The sequence below is a fragment of the Notamacropus eugenii genome, chromosome 1 (genome assembly GCF_028372415.1).
Source record: "Notamacropus eugenii isolate mMacEug1 chromosome 1, mMacEug1.pri_v2, whole genome shotgun sequence".
NCBI classification, from domain to species: domain Eukaryota; kingdom Metazoa; phylum Chordata; class Mammalia; order Diprotodontia; family Macropodidae; genus Notamacropus; species Notamacropus eugenii.
In genome coordinates this window covers 436,724,365-436,740,668 of record NC_092872.1, presented here as the reverse complement: position 1 = coordinate 436,740,668, position 16,304 = coordinate 436,724,365, and the positions used below count along the sequence as shown (strand labels likewise).

The window sequence follows — 16,304 nt, the reverse complement described above, 5'->3', positions numbered from 1 at the left end:
CATCTGATCACTTTGATATTTGATTGACAGTGGGAAATACTGGTACAGCAGAAAATGCCCCAAACCCAATAACAGCAGATTTTAATTCCTGATGTAGCCTTGAAAGTACATTTGATGTAGGTGATGTCAGTGAACCTCTCTGAAGCTTAGTCCTTCAGTACTAAAACCAAAACCTTAACTTGAGCTCAGCCAGAAGAGCAAAAGTGAGTACAGAAGTTGGAATCATAGAATCTAAATTTTTGACCTGACATTCATCCCCCTTATCTCTACAGCTTTACATCACATGAATCCTCTGTACTTACTCTCTGCTTAGTTTCTTCCCTTCATTGTCTTTTCTTGTCCCCCTTCCATTTCCCATAAATAAATATGTGTGTGTGTGTGTGTGTGTGTGTGTGTGTAAATTTTCATGCTAAGTTCTGCTTCCGCTTTAACTGTCCCTCCGATATACCATTCCATGTCACTAAATTTTATCCATCTTTCAAGGTCCATTCCAGCAGTTCTCTCATTTATTAAAAGTACCTTGACTATTTCAAGCCATGATGACTTCTCCCTCTTCTGAATTCCTTTAATGTTTATATTTTGGACAATCTTAAACGTGTCATATGTTGTTTTAATTTCCTGAATCATTCTGTATTTATTTCATGTATCTAAGTCTTATGTATTCAACTGACTATATCCCCACCTTGCCTAGGACCATGCAGAATACAAATTATTTGGTAATAGATAGCAAATTTTGGAATATGCATTGAAAACTAGGGGGACCAGTATGGTCAGAGTAATTTCAACTATATAGCACCTAGATTGGTTGAAAGAACTTGAAATGATTTGCTTAAAGAAGAGAAGGTTAAGGAGTGGTCATATTAGGTTTTTCCAAGCATTTGAAGTAAGCATTGTGTTCATATTATCTCAGGAAGGCAAAAATAAGAGTAGGGGGAGGAAGGAAACAGAGACAGATTTCATGTTCCATTTGTGTTTAATGGTAGCCATCTCTAGGGCAGGTAGTGGGTGATGAGAAATAAAGAAAAAAAATAAATTTACACAATAACTTTATTATATATTTAAAAGGAATAGCAAATTGTACATTATAGATTTGCAGTTTTATGTGCAATTATCTTTTTTATTATACTATGTTATAGAAGTGCTTGTTTTATTTCATAAATTAAAAATAAATAAAAAGATCAGAAGCAGAATATAGAATAAAATAAAATTTTATCCTATTAATAAAAAATTTTAAAAAAATAAGAAGAATTTACTAATAATTGTCTATCCTAAGATGAAATGGCCTACCTTAGGAAACAGTAGATTTTATCCCACAAAAATCTTCAAGTGTAAATCAGATGGCCATTTCTCAGGAACACTGGAGAGTACATTTCTATTTTGCTATAGATTAGACAAAATGACCTTGAAGATCCTTTCTGACTCGAAGATTCCATGATTGTATGAAGTATGGGTTGATATGGCCTAGGCTGATTTGTCTACCTTCTTCCTTTTTTTTGCTTTTAGAAGCTTCACTGGTTCTTATGGAGCAGTCTATCCTCCCTAATTTGAGGGAAAAACAGTTTGAATTATAAAACATGTTCATAGGTATGTCATTTTTTAAGGCCTAAATAATAATAGTAATGTGAACTATTGACTAGCCAAGATTCTCTGGTTAGAAGGTCCTAGGGAACTGTATAGGATAAGAATCAATTTCAATTAACATATATAACATATATATTATATATATAACATATATATTGACATATATAAGAAATGCTTCAAAAATACAGTAGGTTGATCTAGAACATCTACTCCTTTTGAAATTCTTTACAGAATCAATTTGCTGCACAAACTGTCTCCATTGAGCCTTGTTAGACATCACTCCCTTTCACACACTCTACAGTCTATCCAAAGGGGCCTTCTTTCTGTTTCGTGTGGAACACTCCATTTCCTTTCTCCATGCCTTTGTACTTTGAGACTGGTTATCTCTCCTTCCTGAAATCTGCTCCCAGACTCCTCAACATCTTGGAGGACCTAGTTAGTTTATTTCAAGGTCAACTCAAGTGCCACCTCCTATATGAAATTGTTCCTGACCTCACCCCCATCTGCTGCTAATATCTTCCCCCTACAAAGTTCCCTCATATACATTTTGTATAAGCTTATATATGTACATATTCATCTAATCCCATTAGAGGTTAAGCTCCTGGGGGGTAGGAACTATTTATTTTTATCTTTCTATCCCTGGAACCTGGCACCATGCCTGGCACAGAGTAGGAAATTACTAAATGAATTCTTCTTGATTGAGTAGAGGCTGAAGAAGTTGAGGCCATCTGTAATCCATTCTTTGTCTCAGTCCCTACAAATTGTGAATTCCTAGAGTCCAACCTACTAAAGGGTTTTACTGTCTTTTAGATAGATAATCTTTGCTCCCCAAAGCTGCCCTGATAACAGTTGGCCTTTTGGCCTGATTCAGAGGGAGCACCTGGCATGGCTGTGGTTCATTAATCTCTGTCCTTCCCCAGTCGAGGTGCCCAGTGATTTCTAGCAGATGGAGTTGGCAGTACAGAGAGAATAGTGCCGAGTTGAGAGCATCATTAAAACCATGCCCATTGCTTTCATCCTGCCTTGTCTCCTGCGTAGAAAGCACAGTTGATATTAAAGAGCACAATATATTCATTTATCTCCAAAGGAGAAGGAATCAAAAGAATTAAATGTCATCTCCAAAGTCTGTGGGGGTCAGATGCTAAGCATTTGTCCAGGGATGATGGAACAAAAGGAAATAGAATTCACTTGAAGCAGGAGAGATTTGGGGTAGATGGAAAGGAGAACTTTAATTTAAAGGATCAAACCCTAGAATAGGGAGATCATAGAGACTTTACCTCTAGAAATCTTCAAGAATCAATACATCCATCAATATAAAACATGATTAAGTGCCTGCTATTTGTCAGGTACAATGGGAGGCACTCAGAATACAAGTACAAATAATAAAATAATCCCTACTTACAAGGACCTTGCATTCAAATAAGACAGACAACAAATACATACATGAATGTTAAGCAGCCATCTGGATAGCAGGGTGGATAGAGTGCTGGGCCTGAAGTTAGGAAGACTCCTCTTCCTGAGTTCAAATCTGGATTCAGACTTTTACTAGTTGTATGATCCTGGGTAAAACACTTAGCCCTATTTGCCTCAGTTCTCCATCTGTAAAATGAGCTAAAGAAGGAAATGGCAAATCACCACAGTATCTCTGGCAAGAAAACCCCCAGTGGGGCGATGGAGAGTCAGATACAATGGAAAAACAACTAAGTGCACACATATAGATTACAAAGCGAAGAAGTACAAGGTAGATCAGGAAGGACCATGCTAGCATTTGGAAGGGTCAGGCATGGAATCCTGTAGGAGATAATGACTGAGTTAAACAGACAGGCAATCTTTAAGGTAGAGATAAATACAGAATATATTCAGGGTACTGGGAGTGACGAGTCCAAAGTCACAGAGACAGAACGTAGACTGTGGCATGTGTGAGGAACAGAAAGTCAATTTGGCTGGATTAAGGTGTGGTAGAGAGAGCAGTGTTCAATAAGGCTGAAAAGATAGGTTGGGACAAAGTTGCACCGGTAAGTGTTGGCTTTTGCAAGAAGGACCACCTCTTTGTCAGGAAATGAGGGAAAGGAAGGGAGAAAAGAAAAGATGTTAAGACATTTTAAGATAACACAGTAAATAACATGTCCAGCCATTCTTGGTGGTTTGGATATTCAGCTACCCAACAGGAGGGATGGGGGGCAAATCAGAATAATAGAGTGGAAAGGCTTAAAAAAAGAGGATGTGGGTTTCATTCGTAGATGTGTTCTACAAAATGTATTCCCTTCTATCTATATCCTTCTTTCTCTTCCATCTTTATAAGTCTGTGATCTCCTTTCTTTTCCTCTGGTGATTACTTGCCTAGCAGTTGGGAACCATTCAGAAAAGCAGGGGACTGCCTTAGGATATCATCAGTAGAGATCACTAGACACTTGATGCTCATTTGTCAGGGATGCTCTAATGTGCAAATTACTTGGGACAAGCAATCATTTTGATAGAGTTGTATTTTGTGATAATAGTGGTCATAGCAGTGTTTCTGCCAATGCTAGGCTGACTCAGAATATCTGACTGACCAGATGAAACCAGGTTGAGGTGAATTTCCCACTCTTAGTTGGTTCTCTGTCAATTGAGTGTTCTGTTTTATGTTCTACAAAAGTCTCATTGTTCTCTTTTTTGTGTTTTTAGTTCTTTTTTTAATGAATATTTCTATGCAGTTACAGTTTTTAACAAGAACAATTCAGTGATTCTTAAAGATATTACATTCGGTGGTGGTGTGGGGAAGTCAGCATTTTAAAGATAATTCCAGCTCAATGAAAAAGTATCCCTCACAACCAAGCACAAAGGAAAATTATTTTGAAAATGGAAAAAAGGGCTGCGAACTGGCAAACTGTTGCTGTAAAATAGCCTAATGAATTCTCAGGGAAATAAAAAAAAACAGGCTTCAGAGGGACTAGGAAGCTAGAGGTGGTGTTAAGGGATCCTTCCCAGTGTGGCCCAGGCTTCTCAAATTTGAAAGACCATTTTGGAAAAAAAGAAAGCAAAATAGACAACAAAATTCATTATTGATGTGAGAAAAAACACTTGTCACAGAAAAGATATATAAATGAGTACTAAAGATTCGTAAGTGATCAATTTTATTGATAAAACTCATTTTTTCATTCAAAGCTACACCAAAATTGTTGTCAGAAAAAAGTCCAGGTCAATTTATAAAGATTCATCACATTCTAAAACATCATCATCAAACTATAAAAATACAATAACCCCTCAAATATATTTAGGAGATATATCTATTTTTACTTCAAATAAACATGAAAATTTTGTCCCCTACAGACAAATGATAAACTCTATTAAACATTTTCATCAAAAGAGGACATGAAGAATTTCTTAGATGCAACTGTTACGGCATTACAGAAATTTCCAAGTAGAGGCATAATACAGGAACAAAATCACCAAAAAGTTAAGAAATTTTTCCAGAAGATGGAAATCAACATGCTTTTATTTCCTGGAAACTCACTGGATTTAAACCTCATTAGAAATTAATGAACAGTAATCAAAGCCAGACTTAGAAAAATGAATTGTTTATGAAATGTACATTTAGTTTCCAATGCGGCGTAGTTTCATGATGGGAAAATTAAAGCATATATGTCAAAATCATCTAAATTCATTGTCAAACAATGTAAAACAAATGACTGCAGAAAAATAAGGGCATATTACACAGTATAAGTTTTTTTAAGATGTGAATTTTAAGTTTATTATTTGACAGTCAATCTAATTATTTCAGTTTGTCCCAAGTAATTTGTACAGCACTGCACATGATGTCTGAGGTCTGCTTTTACTAAGAAGGTCACCTACTCCTAGGAGTATTAACATGGTATCATGTACAAAAAATTGCTAATGAACATACTCTGGGACTAATCCAGGAGTTTACAGTAGGTTTAAAAGCTAAGGTTTGTATGTGGAGGACATCTTCCCACTTGCCCAAGGAACAAACATATCTAGCCTCCATCCTGAGTCAGGTGCCAAGCTTTACTAGGCTTATTCCATGACTATTTGTCTTTCAGTTCCCTGGTGAAAAGAGTACACCCAGAGACAGAAACACTGTCTGGCCCATTTACTCATGGAGCATGTTCATTTATTTATGAGTCTGAAACCCGATCTCTTATTCTGGGTGTGTTTCCCTTGTGTTAGGTTTTCCTTTTATTACAACTCAGCCCATAAATTATTCACTTAGTTTGAAGACGATATTCAGAGTCTTTAATGGTTTTAAATTATTTGGCTTATTTGGGTATGGCTACGCTTAAATATTGAACAGCCGGCCAGTTACCAGAAAGACCATCTCTTTCCTAAGATAGTGGGCCATGCTACGAAACACCCTGTAGGCCCATCTCTAATTTCCCCTTAAGCAGTTGCTCCCTACCTAGGGTAACTAGTTGGGCCTGTGAAACATTCCTTATGAAGCTGGAGCCTCCCCAGAGCTTTCTCATCGAAAGACACAGGAGGGCATGTGGCGGGGGGTGGGGGAGATCCTCATTTAACAGATACAGAAATTGACGCCTAAAGAGCTTAACTTGGCCAAGGTCAAACATGGAAAAAACGGGATAGACAGGATTTGAACCCAGGTTGTCCAATTCCAAATCCAGGGTTTTTTCCCCTGTATCACACTTCTTTTTCCCAGCGAGGGATGAACTATGTAGGGGCCCCCATATGCTTGTTGTCCTCCCTGAATTCTCCATTCCTGTCAAGGGAGGACTGATTTGGAAGCAGAGCACACAGCTGCCTTGACATGAATCTTTCCTGACATGTTTCTCAGAAAACTTTGCTTTCCTAAAAGTGTCTGTCTCCTTCAGGCAGTTTGGCATGTGTGCCTGAAATATGCTGGAGTTTTCTCATTCAATCCTGTCTGGTCTGCCTAGGCAAAGCAGGTTCCCACAAGCCTGTGGCTATGTTTCCCGCAGAAGGCTCTCCTACCCAGCATCAAGCAAATACTAGAGAGAGGTCATTAGGCCATCTGTCTATCAGCTGGGGAGAAGTGTTTGCAGTTCCAAGTTTTTCATGCTAAGCAGTCTGGAAGCATGGTGGCATGGGAGGCCATTTGTTTTTGACAAATCTTACTTCATCACTAATCTGGGAAAATTATTTCCCTTCTCTAGGTCTTAGTTTCACTATTTGTAAAAATAGAGCACATATATCTTGTTTTGGGAAGAAAAACTCTTAAGGAATCAGAATTATAAAACTGAAAGATTATCTACCTGTCTTACAAGATTGGATTTAGAATCAGAGCCCGAAAGAAATCTTAGAGACTTTTTAGTTCTAGAATCATAGACTAGCTAAGCTGTAAGAGCCCTTAGAGTTCTTATAGTTCAAACCCCTTCTTCATCATGGAAGAAACTAAATGCTATGCTAGTTGAGGCAGGGGAGGGTGCTTTTTCCAAGGTCATACAGGTAAACAGCAAAGCCAGGTTTTGAACCCAAGACATTTGACTCTAAATCCAGTACATATATCTAACCTGATTCACCTTATTTACTATGTTTATTTTGTTTGACCGTTTCCAAAAGGACCAGTGGTTTCATCAGTGTTAGAAGCTCCCAGTGAGGAAATCCCTGAATGAACAAGCTAGGCATGTACTGTGGCAGGCCTAGCGCATTGCCTGGGGACAATGAATAATTTAGTGACTTGCATTCCGACTGTCTGATGCTGGGCATCAGAGACAGGATCTGAACCCAGATTTTCCTGATTTTCAGACCCTCTTTTACAATATGGTATGCTGTAAGTGTGCATGTGTGTGTGTGTGTGTGTGTACACAATAAATATATATAATGTAAATATATATATATAGTATAATAGATACATATCCATTATACTGTATATACTTAGTATACGTTTATCTAATACATACTGTACCTATAAACCCATCATGTTATATATTCATCATACTATATGCTTATTTATACATTTATATATAATATATTGTATCTATAAGGTCATTAAAATATATAGAAACACACAATCTTTAATATATTAGATACATATACAATCTTTGATAGATTTATGGAGGGGATGTGATTTGATCAAATTCACACAGAATATTAGCAATAAAACAGAGATAAAAGCCTAGGTCTCCCTATCCAGTGATCTTTCATATTGGTGAGATTCCTTTGAAAGAAGAATTCCTTAGAGAAAGAGAACAATAAAAGCACCGTACAAATGTGGCTTATTAAGGGATCAGGGAGATATTCCTAGAATTTCTGTCCTTTCTTCCATCAAAAGAAGAATTTGCCTGTAGGTGTCTGACCTCCGTTTCACAATGATCAATAAACACAGGTTTATTGCATGTGCCCCAGTGAGCAGGGAGCATCAAAAGGAGAGAGAAGAACTTTCCTTTCTTGCGGCATTAGAACCTACTAACACTGATCACTGGTGTGGCTCCTGCTCACACCCTGTCCTAGGTCCTTCACTAGATTATTAAAACTGGAAGAAACTTTATAGATAATCTAGTCCAATCTAGTAATCTAGTCTTATTTAATCAAAGAGAAAATTAAAGAAGAGAGAAAAGAAATGACTTTGGCAGGGTAGAAAACTGGGTCAAGGCAAACAAGGTGACCTCTAGGCCACATGAGGCCTTCTAGGTCCTTGGGTACAACCTTTTGACTGAGTCCAAATTTTACAGAGCAAATTCTTTTATTATGAGGATTTGTTCTGTGAAGTTTGAATTTAATCAAAGGGCCACATTAAGGACCTAGAGTGCTACGTATGACTTTGAGGACACAGGTTCACCACCCCTGCTAGATTCAGATCCGAAGTCCTAACCTAGGGCCTAAATCCTGATCTTATATCTGTATAGGGCACTATCAATCTTCCTCCAGCCACTGAGCTCATTGGACTTGACCCATTACCTACCTAGATCTCTATTACCAGATGTCCATTCTTACAACCTTCAATGCTACCTCTACCCCTCCCCACCTACATATAGCACACCTTGACTTGTGGGTTTGGTCACACTAGGCCAGCTTTGCCCTGGTGTTGTCATAAAGCCTCAGTCTAACACTATCTCTCCCTCTGGGAGCTATCCAGCATTCATCAGAGTGGTGGGAGATTGGAATTTTTTGGCATATAGTGGTTTTGTTTTTTCATCCCTTCTATCTCCTCCTGGCCAATGGCCATCTATCAATCCAGAGTCCAGGAATTTCATTCTCTTCCCTTTTATACAGTCTCCCTTCAGACAGAGACCTCTGGGGCTAGTGTTGCTTTTGCTGAAAGGGCATCAGCACCACCCATCCCCTGCAAAAAAAAAAAGAGCCTCCATTTCTGAATCTTCTAATTTGTACTCATTTTCCTCTGTAATTATGATTAAGGATATGGCATCCATGGAAATGAGATTATATTTTTGGATCATGAACCTTTGTATACTTTAAAAATTTCTAATCTTTCATCTAGTCTCATATTTAGGAAATCTTACTTTGATGCACCAAGTTTAATTGTCCTGCTAGTATGTTAGAAATGGGAATGCAGCTGGACAGTAAGGTTAATGAAGATATCACAACTTACTAAGTTTATATTTTACATTCCAGTTGAAAATACAAGCCCTTTGCTTCATTAATCCTTTGCAATCCAACCGTGCACATCCCTTTCCTTACCTACCCCCACTGAAATTATCCTTTAGGGACACATTCATATTCTTTTTAGCAGTCGCCTGACAGTTCTACTGATGGAGTTTGTATCCAACTTTGTTACTGGTTAGTGACAACTCGCCCTGACGGATCTGTGCCCATAATTATTTTCTCGCAGTTCAATTTAATTAATGCTTAACCTCATCAGGATCTTGCAGCTGGAGAGCTCTCTCTGCAGGAACTGCTAACAGCAAAAAAAATTTCCTTCTTAGCGAAGAGAGACTCCAAAGGGCTTTGAAGAGCCTACATTGTTTTGCATGTATGTACGTGCATGTGTGTATGGGTGTGTATGGGTGTGTATGTATGTGTATATGTTTTAAATTAGGAAAAAAACAATTCATAAATGAATCTCTTTCATTTCTTTCCTCTCCATGCTTGGGCCAAACTAACAGAATTTGAGACTGCATGCAACAATGGGGTTGTTAAATCTAATTCCGAACTAAGTGTGTCTAACATCAGACACTCCAGGAGACCCACCAGGAAGATGTATATTTTTTAATATCTTGGCTTATAACAGGGACAATTCAGCTTTATTTTGTATGAGGGTATACTCTATCAACGGTCTCCCTAACTGCTGAATTGAACTCAATAATAAATAGCTGTGGGAGAGAGGAGAAATTAAGAAGCATCGACAGGGGAGGCAAGGGGGGGCGGGTTGGAAATAAGACTTTGGAAGGGATTATTAGAGGGTTGATAATAAGTAGGAAGATTTTGTGCTTATTCAAACCCCATTAGTTCAGAATATTTTGCATACTTTCAACTTCAAGTACGCTGATGGGTTATCCATGTGGCATTTGGTTTACAGGATGGGAAATAGAGGCTAAAGGAGCTTAAGGAAGGGACTCATGTAGCAGCTCCTCCCTTCTTGCATTTTTCTTTCTAAAACATCAGGAGACATTCTGCTGAAAGATGCCATCTGTATGGAAAGGAATATGATGCTACTTAGTCTTAATGACTGCATGAAATATTAATGGTCATTATTGCTGTGAGTTGTTATCTGAATTTTCATCCAATAAGATCCTAGAAGCTTTCAAAATCTCTGCTCCCTTTCAGTGAGATACATACTTTAGAGAGGAGGAAGGTGATGGGATAGAGGGAAGTATCTAAATATAGAGCACAGGAAAGCTCTCCCCAAATGCTGAAAATACATCAAGAAGCTTTCCACCATTTCTCCATCTAGCACTCTCCAACTGTGAGGCAGAGAGGTTCATTGGAAGCAGCATTGGCCTGGACTATCAGACAGCTTGAGTTAGAATCCATGCTCTACCTCTGTGAACCTGGGCCAATCAGTTTATTTCTCTGGGCCTCAATTTCATCTCGATGATGTACTCTTTCAGCTCTAATTATGGAATCCTATGATCTAGTTTAGAAAAGATCAGCTACTGCCATTTTTCTCTACTATGTTTTGTAAGATGAACTCCTGAGTTTCATTATCATAGTGCAACTAAACTTTCTAAAGGAATTGATGGGGAAGTGTGTGGAGCCAAACAGGATAGCACTGGGTGGACAAATAAATGTACAAATAGATAAATTAATAAATAAATAGCTAAATGAACATATAAATGGAGAGAATGGGGGGGGGAGATGGTGGGTTTGTTGTTTTTGGCCCAACCCAAGGGACCCAACTTTAAGGGAAATGGGCACAGTGCCTGTGGTTATCCTGGATTACTGAACCAAACTTAGTAGTTCAAGATACTCTTGAGGGTTGATTGTAGAATTGTGGCTCAGTAGAGTATAATGAGAAAGGTTCTGAACCCAGAGTCAGAAAATTTGTTTGAATCCCAGACATGCTATATACTCTATGCATGATCCTAAACAGGTCACTTGACATCTCTATCTCAGTTTCTTATCCATTACCAAACAGGTCATCTTTAGGGTCACTTCTGGCTCCAAATCCTCAACCTCTGTGAGATATAATGGAGAGGACACTGGACTTGGGTTCAGAAGACTTGAGTTGTAGACCTAGATCTGCCATTTTCCAGCTAGTAATCAATAAGGATTTATTCAACAGCAGTGCCCAGTATTGTGGTAAGTCCTGGAAATAAAGAGATTACTATCTAATGGGGGAGACAACATGAACACATAACCTTATATACATAATATATACAAAATGAATACAGGGTGACTTCAGAATAGGTTGTGCTAGTAGCTGAAAGCATGGAAGATGGAGAGGGGGAGGAAATTTTCATAAAGAAGGAGACTGTTTAACTACATCATGAAGCAAACTAAGGATGAGGAGATGGAGACAAAAGGGAGATGTACATCCCAGACCTAGGGGACAGCCAGTGCAAATATGCTGAGCAGTATAGGCAAGTATGACCAGAACCCAGAGTGAGAGAAGAAGTATAAGAAGACTGAGAAAAAGCTATCTTGTGAAAAGATTTAAATGTCAAACAGGGGAATTTATATAGAGATTCACTGTAGTTTATGGAATAAGGGAATGATATGGTGAGACCTAAACTTTAGAAAAATTACTTTGGTCTCGGTGTGGAAACTGGGTTAAAAACAGCAAGTACTTGATATGTTGTCGTTGTTCAGTCATTTTCAGTCCTGTCCAACTTCTTCATGACCTTATTGGGGTTTTCTTGGAAAAGATACTGAAGTGCTTTTCGAAGTTACTTTCATTGTTGTTAATTCAGTCATTTCAGTTGTGTCTATTTGGGGTTTTCTTGACAAAGATAATAGAGTGGTTTGCCACTTTCTTCTCCAGCTCCTTTCATAGATAAAGAAACCAGGGAAAACAAGGTTAAGTGACTTTCCCAAGGTCAATCATTTTCTTGCCAAAGATATTGGAGCAATTTGCCACTTCCTTGTCCAGTTCATTTTACAGGTGAGGAAACTAGTAAGTGTCTAAGGCCAGATTTGAACTCAGAAAGAGGAGTCTTCCTGACTACAGGACCAGCATTCTGTCTACTGAGCCACCTAGCTGCCCTAGACTCTTGAGGAAGGGATATTAATTAAAAGGCTTTTGTAGTAGTCCAGGTGAAATGCGATAAGAGCATGAACTAGGGTGGTGGTCATGTGACGGTCAAGAGAGGATGTATTGGAAGGCTGTTGTGGAGCTATTTGACAACTGATTGGGTATGTGGGGTGAATGAGAGTGAAAATTAAAGGATCTCAGATCTAGAGATGGAAGGAACCTGAAAAACTATGGAGTTTAACCCTCTCATTTTATAGAAGTGAAAAATGAGGTCCAGAAAAGTTAAGCAGATTGATCAAGTTCACATAGATAGAACTATGCATATTAGAGATGAGATATGAATGTGAGTCTTCCTTACTCTGATTTCAGCATTCTCTGCACTGTGTCTCATTTCCTCTGGACTAGGACTTAGAAGATACTATTAAGTCACTAATGAATTCCATGACTTTGAAGATTTCAAATCTTTCTCCTTTCTACTCTCCTCCTCACTCCCATTCCATTGGATATACAGTGTTCTCATTCTCACTCTCCTCTTTCTTCTCAGATTGATTTAAGGAGGGGAACATTTATACCTTTATGATAATTTAAGTCAATTGACTCTTGTTTTGGGGGATTTTTGTTTATTTTTGTAAGCTTAGTCTCTTGTTGTGTAATGAGTCCTTGAGGCTTTCTGGAATGGTTATATCATAAGGTGGTCATAAGAATACTGGACTTAGATGAAAGAAGACCTGAGTTCAAACTCTGCTTCTCTCCCTAATGAGTTATTATGACCTGTGGCAAGTCCCTTAATTTCCCTCAGCATCATCTTTCTCATCTGTAAAATGGGGATAAGGATAATACTAAATAAATATTGTGAGGAAAAGCTTTGTGAACCTTAAGATGCTATGTAAATGTGAAAAACAACAAAAGTGCTACAATGTTATTCTATTATAATTATTATTAATTTTAATTATTGATGCTGGTAAAGAGGGACCCTTCTAATTCTAATGGAGTATGTGAAGATCAGATAAGATAATATATGTAAAGAGCTTTGCAAATCTTAAAATGATATATATATGTTAGCTGCTGTTATCATATGGGTGGCCCTTCCCAGAATTTTCTCACTGCTGGATCTACAACTAGTCTGCTTGTTTGGATGGCTGAGTGTATATGAGAAACCTCATGTCTAGCTTTGCAGTAACTGACTGCTAAGGAAGGGCAGAAGCTCCCTCAGTCTAGATAGGTGGTATGCCTCCCCCCATACCAGCATCCCCTGCAATGCAAGAGAATAGGATTGGAAGAAAGAGGATTCTTTATTGTCTTTGCTATTTAATGATACATGACTTTGGGTCAATCAATTAACATCTTTTGACTTTTTTCTTTCTTTCTTTTTTTTGTTAAATCTATTTTTGTAAGTCTAGTCTCATGCTGAGAGATGAGAGTCCTTAAGGATTTGTGCAACGATTATGTCATGAGGCATTGGATAGAGTGCTGGACTTGGAGGCGAGGGGACCTGAGTTCAAATTCCATTTCACTCATGGTCTTTGGTGGGTCATATGAAAATCATATATAAACTGGGAGAATTGGTCTGGATCAGTTCTAAGGTCCCTTTCAGTTCTAGATCTATTATCATGTGAATGACACAGCTTAAATTTACTTGACTTTCTAATGTCTGCCACCAGAGAAGTATGGTTGTATTTCATCTTTACATAATAGCCAAAAAGTTACAGGTAATCAAACTTTTGTAAACTGAAAGCTATTTTAAAAACACTAGGAGAACTGTTAATTTAATAATAATAGTTCTTTATGATTGTAGAAGGCCTTAAATCTTTCAGAGGGCTTTTCTTAACACTATCTTTGTTGATCCTGATAAAATATCTTTTGAGATAAGTAAGCTAGTTATTATTATTCCCATTTTATAGATTAAAAAAGACTCAAAGAGGTTATGACTTGTCTCAAGATTATGCCTATATTTCTAATCTAGTGACATGGCAATGAATCCCTTTTGAACAGAAAAAAAATTAACATAAAGCACCCTAGCAGTTATCTATTTAGCAAATGTCTGTGATGTGTGTGTATGTGTTTGTATAGAGTGTGTTTAATGGTGGGTTTCCTTTTAAAAGACCTCAGCTTACTGTAATTGGACTCAAGGTCAGAAGATATATATCTGATAATTTCTCTCTGTGATTAGTTGTCAGCAAGTTTCATTAACTCTAACTCTCAATCTCTTCTTTTTTAGGTTGAGAATTAGAATGTTTGCACTAAACACCACATGGAACTACTGTGAGGGAAAACTATGTAAACCTTAAAGGCTCTATAAATGTGAATACCAACAAGTAAACGTACTGCAACATTATTAAGTTATTATTATTAATTTTAATTGTTAATGTTGTTAAAGAGGGATCTTCCTAATTCTACTGGATTTAAGATCTCAGGAGAGTGGAGTAGGGGTTGAAATGTAGTGCAAATGCCAAGATTTTGTCTGTGATTATCATACCTACCCTCTAACATCTACTTTTGAAAAAAAAATGTGTTTTAGGTGTATAATTTTGATGGAGGAAAGGAATCGTTCCAGTCTCCATGTACTAGAGTAGAGTGCTGTTGGAGTAGATTAACAAGCTAATAAATCAGCAAGCAGGATAAAAATGATGACGGAACAGTGCTCAAGGAACATCTGAAGCACCATGGGAGGTTGAATAGATGACCTTCCATTGTTTCCAACCACACAACAGTAGGATATGTGTCTCTGGAAAGAGAGTTTGGGGGGTGGACAATTTGGTACTGTTCAATACATCTCTCACCTCCTTTTTCAAGCTGCCTTAATGTTACAGCCCTGGAGATTATGGTTGTTGTCATATCTGGCTATATTCTACTATGCCCCCACCTCTTTTCTCAAAGCTATTTAAAACCCGAAACTTCTACAAGGAAGGAAAAGAAGAACGTAAAGAGTAAATTGAATTCCTTTTATTTCACTTGGATCAGTGTTAATTACATTTGGCATTTGGAGAGCTCTTTTCATCTGCAAACTCACAAAGATGTGGGGTGAGGGATGTGAGGAAAGATAGAAAGGGACATACTGAGAAGATTTGCTTATGGGAAACTGAGGCTCAGGGAGGCCAGGCAGTTTGTCTTCCAAAAATATTCCCCTTCCCCTAATAGAATACTTTTAGTGACAGAGCAGGAGAAGTGCATGAATGCTTTGGAGCATTCTCCAAAACTTTATACATAGGCCCCCTACTACTAGGGGAATTTAGGGAGAAGAGAGTGGACTAAAGGAAGAAGCAGGAAGACTATGGTTTTTGAAGTCACATCTAAGAAAGCCTGTGATTCCTACTCTGTCCCAGCCTCCCACTATCAACGTCCAGTTGGGGCCATGCGTATCTTCTATGCAATGGGAGGCCGATGGGCAAGGTATTCAAAGCATCCACAGCTAAAATCAGAGGATTTTGGGAAGGAGCTCTCTAAAAACCTGCTTCAAAGAGATCTGGTGGTATTTTTTTCTTTGTTTTGGTGTTTTTCTGAGGAAAAAAAAAAGAAACGAAAAGAAAGAAAAAGAAAAGAAAAGACAAGTCAGGCCTGACTGTCCAAAGGCTTGATTGAGAAAGCTACTTCTCCTTTCCTGAACCTTGGTTTCATCTCTAAAATGGGGATGGGGGTAGGGAGACAGGGAGAATTTATTTGAATTCTTAAGACACTTCCAACTTTAATACCTACGATCCTGTCTCTCTACCAAAGAGTATGCTAACCCATTGTTTCCATCACAGAATAGGAGAACAGAGTCTGCTTTCTTTTCTCTTCAGTTAATTTCCCTATGCCATACTACATTTTACCATTTCCTACTTTAAGAACAAAGTAGCTCACTGGAGAGAGTGACACAAGATATGGGGAGGAAGCAGGGAGAACTCTGAAGAATTAATGTAGGTGAGGGATGAAATAGGATGTTGGAAATTTATAAAACCTTAGGAAATCAAAGAATATCAGAGGTTGAAGAACTTCTTGGAAATATTCTAGCCTAATACCCTCATTTTACAGACCAGGAAACTGAGGCCAAGGGAGAGGAAACCTGGTATAATGGGAAGAACATTGGATTGAAAGTCAGGATACTTGGGTTCTAGCTTCAGCTCGGCCACTAATTCTGTATATCTTTGACCAAATTTCTTCCACTCTCTGGACCTGT

At 38.0% G+C, this 16,304-nt stretch overlaps 1 protein-coding gene across 1 annotated transcript in view; it reads left to right on the top strand.

Moving 5' to 3' along the window:
• ASTN2 (astrotactin 2) overlaps nt 1–16,304 on the top strand; it is a 1,124,306-nt gene that overhangs the window by 326,447 nt on the left and 781,555 nt on the right. The window lies entirely within an intron of this gene.